We start from the raw sequence: 5,270 nt of genomic DNA on the forward strand, positions 1-5,270 counted from the left end.
AAGGTGTCGAGTGGCCCGACACCGACGCGAAAACTGATTCATCGAGCGATTCTTTTATTTTTTTTTGTCCCCCCTTTTCTTCCTTTTCTTTCTTTGCCCGAACGAAACGCTTTTTATGAGTTCGAAATATTGCGGAAAAATTCGGAAGAGAAGTTTTATAAGTTCGAAATATTTAATAATTTCAATAATATTTTGTACGTCGATAAAATCTTTTATGAGAGGAGAGGTGAACAAAGGGAAAGGAAGGAGAGAAGGAAATAAAAGAGGAGGAGATAAAACTGGAGAGTAGTGGGAAAAAGTAGCGAAATGTTAGTGTGGAAGGTTAGACGAATTCGAATAGGAAGCTGACCTTCGTGCTCTGTCTCTCTCTGTCTCTCCGTCGAGGTTTTTCCCAGAAGAACAGTTTTGCAGAAGAGAGTTTCGATTCATCTCGCGAAGCGACACGCGCTGTCCGATAGTGAGTCAGCGGGTTGCGGCATTGACCAGTTCCCTCGGACAAATATCTTGAAACGAATTGCCGGATGGACCTTAACATAATTTCAACGTATCGTATCCATTCGTATAGGATACGAGAGAATCGTAATGTATGAATCATACTACGCAATTATTCGAGTAAGTTTATTTACATACATCACTCGATTCTTGCAATGTTTCTGTTTCTTTTCCTGTCATAAACCTCGATTATACTTGAATGTTCCAAATGTTTACATCAAAATTGTTCGTTATATATACATTTTAGATTTTATAATTATTTCTTTATTATATAAATTATATAGATATTTCATATTAGATATTTGATTGATCGTCGAATTTGAGTTCGATCCACGGTATACGATACAGAAAGAAATTAGAGATTGACAAATTATTTGGAAATTTATAGATAACGAAGTTAGGACAGAAAAAAAAAGAAATTACTTTCTCTCCTAAGTTTGAAACACTTACAAAGTAAAGTTAATCAGCGTAACGTTCACTAACGATCACTAACTACTACTAAATCGAACCACTTACTTCGACTACGTTATTCGAAGAATTATCTACGATGCTTCGAAAAAGCGTTTACTTCTTTTTTAAAAAATAAAAAAAAAGAACCGTGAGAAAAATATAAAGAAGCGTGATATTTGCCTGATATTTCGCAACGTCGAACGATTCAACGAGCGTACGTACGAGGAAATGTTGAAACGAAGAAAAGGACGAAGCCCAGCCAACGAGCAGATGCGCTCGCAACGACGTGCGGAGCGCGAATGCGCGACGGGAGCCGCGCGCCGTGTCTCCTGCGCCTCTGCGCACCGCGGTTCGCGCACCGCACTTGTACGCTCTACGTACTCTCTTCCTCGTCCTCTTCCTCGGCAGCGCGACACCGACCCTCGAGGACTCGCGCGACCGACACGATCTAAACCAACCAGAGATCCATCGCGTGCCTCGAATACGCGAATTCTATCCGACAATCTTTCCTAATACGAATACGATAAAATAAAATAAAAAAAAAAAAATAAAGAAAGAAAAAAGCAAGCGTCCTCACCGATTACGACCTCGAATCTCCATCTCCTTCTCCACCAAAAAAAAAAAAAGAAAGAAACCGAAACGAAATGAATCGAAAGATCTACGCCTAAAACACGATTCGAAGGAATCGGAATAAAATCGGAGAAAGAAGAGAAGAGACAGAGATCGCGAAAAATGCGAGCAAACGCGAGCGAACGAGCAACAGCAGCAGCAGCAGCAGCAGCAGCTCGGTGATTGACCATTGCCAACCAATTGGAAGGAAAGACGAAGAATCTTGAGAGAGAGAGAGATAATAAGGAATAAAGGGATAGGAGGCGAGTGCCGAAAGAAGAAGACGAACGAGATGAGAGAAACGAAAGCAGAAGGGCGCGCGGAGGGAGGGGGAACGACGACGCGAGGAGAGAGAGAGAGAGAGAGAGANTGATTTTTGAAGGGGACAGAGGAGAAAGAAAAGGGATAAAGAGGAAAATATCACACACACCCGCGCGCGCAGAGAGAAAGAGAGAGATAGAGAGAGGGAGCCAGACAGGGAAAAGGACAGGGACGAGAAAAGAAAAGGAGATCGCGCTCTCGGGTACGCTCGATCGCTGCGAGGGTGCGAGAGAGCGGCGAGGAAAAGGTAGAAATTTTTCTCCTTGTAGACGACTCGCTCGAGAGGGGAAGGCGACGGAAAAGAGAAAAGAAAGAACGAGAGAGAAAAATCGTTTCGGGGACGATACGCGCGTACGTATTTTCGAAACAAGTGACCGAACGTTCATCGAGGCTCGTTAAAGAACAGTTCCAGTCCAGGGAAAAGAGATCGCGAGACCACGTTTCTTCGTATACCGCGACATCGTTATTTATCGATATCGAATCGAGCCGGCCATCCGGAAGAACACGTCGCCGGACAGGATCGTCGGGGTCGTCTGTCGTTGACGACCGTCCTGGATAGGTAAGTCTCAAAAAAAAAAAAAAAAAAAAAAAAAAAAAAGAAAGAAAGAAAGAAAAAAAAAAAAAAAAAAAGAAAGAAAGAAAGAAACAAAGTGTGGATCATTTTTATTAGTGTGCGATGGAGAAAAGGGTGGAAATTGTAATTATATTTATATAGTGTCGAGTACGTACGTTTCGTATGTAACGACTTTGTACCTCGATCTGGTGTTACCATAAGTGATCAAGATCAGTGATTCTGTTGCGCTGTGCTCTCACTCGCGGACCACGCATCGTTCTCCTGCTCCACTTCGTCGTCGTCTTCGTCTTCGTCGTGGATTTTAATAAAAAAAAAAGAAAAAGAAAAAAACGAAAGAAAGAAAGAAAGAAAGAAAGAAAGAAAGAAAGATGTGACAAAGAGAAAAATATTAATAATAACGATAAATGTGTGCCTCGCGAGAGGGATACGTTGATCTGAAAGTGTGCTTCTGACAAGGAAATTACGTATATATATATATATGGTTATTACGTGCAAGGGATAAGAGGTCTTGGAAGAGTAAGCGTAATCGTTCGTTGTCGTCGAGCGATAATACGAACGATCGCTATACGTGCGAAGTGATCCGCTTAGCTTTCAAACGCGATCGTGAGTCGTGAGAAGGGATCGATAAATCCGCGCCGGGTGTAAAATCGCTTCGTAACGGCTCGACGCCCGATCGAAATACACCTGTTACGTACACCTACGCGTTCCAACTCGCGACAACTTTACGAACGAGAAATTCCTCGATACGTAGAAATAATTCATCCCCCAATAGATTATACAAAGGAAAGGAAAAGGAAAAGAAAAGAACATTTTTCAAAAAGGAATTTTGAATTTTCGGGAATATAACGGGAATGGAAATTTTTCGCCACGGGGGTTACGATCGTTAAAGGAGATTTTTCCGGTGTGGGTGAGCGGCTCGCGGTCGGAGGCTGGACCGGTTCGACTCACGGAACGGAGTCAAAGAGGGCCCGGGCCTAAATAATTCAACGCGGCGGTACAATAGGTATGCGTGCCGACTTGCAGCCGTGAAGGCTAGCCGTACGTGCACGAACACCTCGTACAATTAAGAAACCGTGTCTGAATACCGAGGCAAACACGGCCGATAGGTGAATACCAAGCGAATCTCGACGCAACGCGTCGCCGAATCGATCGGAATTTGAAAGATCGGTATACGAAACGAAAAAGGCTGCTTCCGTAGCGAAAATGAAAACGAATATTTCGAGGATTCCTTCTCCAACTACGCGGACTATAGAACATACCGATCGAATCTCGTCGACCGACGAGTCCGCAGCGATTCGTGAAATCGATCGAAACCGAAACGCTATCGAAACGACTGAAACACCGAAAGAATTCCTCGAGAGATGCATTTCAAAGATTCCCCAAGATTCGAGTTTGCAGGCTATTCGGTATAGGGTATATAGATTCGGGTATCCGAAACGGGAGATCCGATCGTTCCTTCGGTCCCCCTAACAAAAGGGGGGCGAGGGAGGGGGAACAGAGTCGAAACGGTATCGATTTTCCCGGAGGCAGGTCCGCACGGGAATATAAAAGTAGGGTCCGCAAAGGTGGAACGCGAACCTGGCATAATGAGTCAGAAGAAATTCCAGGGATCGGTATATATAATGGATCGCGGCGAAGGGCCGGCAGACGAAAAATGTAAACTAGAGGAATCTAGTTGGAGGCGCACGATCCTTCTTCGTATCCCGTCGGCCGACGTTCGCCCTTCGTTAAATCGAATTTTCAATATCGACGACGACGACGACAATGACGACGAGCAAGTTAGACGAAGGAGCAAGATGCATCGTTATAGAGGGGAAAGAGTCGAACTCGTATGAGCATCGAACAAAATATAATAAAATTCCAATTTCTTAATAATAATTCCTTAATTTTAACGTTGCATTTTAATACGATGAACGTAACGTAACGCATGATACATTTCGAGTGAAATCGATCGATGGTAATAACTTCTCGTGTTTCGACGGATTCGAGTGGAGTTTTATCGCGTATTGAATCCTTGAATTTATCTTAAACTTTATTATCGCGAATCGAAAATTATTGGACGAGATTTTATTGGCGAAACGAGGTTCGTCGATACGGGGGAATTTCTGAGAATGGATCGGGTCGGTCGGGAAGTATTCGTACAGGGGGAGAACGAGATTCGCTCCCTCTCGCGGGGAATAAAGAGAAGGCGAATTTGTCACGGTCGAGGTACGTTGAAGAAGTTACGATTGCATTATGAACCGTGATCAGGAGTGTAGGCGAGCGTGCGCTCGTTTCTCGATCCGTTGGCATACCGTGAATCACCTTTTGCCAGGAAACGCGGGCTTTCTAATCAACGATTTAACTTTGCTTCTCCGCAATAACGACGACCAATTAATTACGCGACCGCGCTCTTTATCCGCTAATTATCGCGTGGAAACGAGTTGTTTTATACCGTGTTACGAATTTTCATGAGTCTCTTTCCAGGGTTCGATAACCGATCGTACTTAACCGTGTACGATATACATATGTATTTCTTTTACTCTCTTACGATACGCCAGCTTTTGATTCAGCTTTTCATTTTTTTTCCACTTGTCAGATTTGTATATAATCTTTTTTAACTTTTACGTGCAAATATATTATAAGATAGGATTTCGGTTTAAAGCGATCCGAATTGAGAATCAAACAACCATCGACATAATTCGTCGCGTTGCGTTAATATTCTGCATTGGACGTTAATTTTGCAATTATTGGTTCCGTCGAAATTGAGAAATGTTGAAAAATCGCGACGATTCCTTCCCTTTTGCAAATTCCTCTTTTGCAAATATCGTTCCAAAAAAAAAAA

The 5,270-nt window shown here is 43.1% G+C and overlaps 1 protein-coding gene across 1 annotated transcript in view; it reads left to right on the top strand.

Annotated features, from left to right (window-relative positions):
• The first annotated feature begins 2,294 nt into the window (after positions 1-2,294).
• The window catches only part of LOC102672350 (titin), a 49,850-nt gene continuing 46,874 nt past the window's right edge, over positions 2,295-5,270 (top strand). Inside the window, 1 exon segment of the mRNA XM_031511343.1 lies at positions 2,295-2,431. The gene's annotated coding sequence lies outside the window, so the exon portion shown is untranslated.

Source organism: Apis dorsata, unplaced genomic scaffold (assembly GCF_000469605.1).
Source record: "Apis dorsata unplaced genomic scaffold, Apis dorsata 1.3 scaffold_309, whole genome shotgun sequence".
Classification (NCBI taxonomy): Eukaryota; Metazoa; Arthropoda; class Insecta; order Hymenoptera; family Apidae; genus Apis; species Apis dorsata.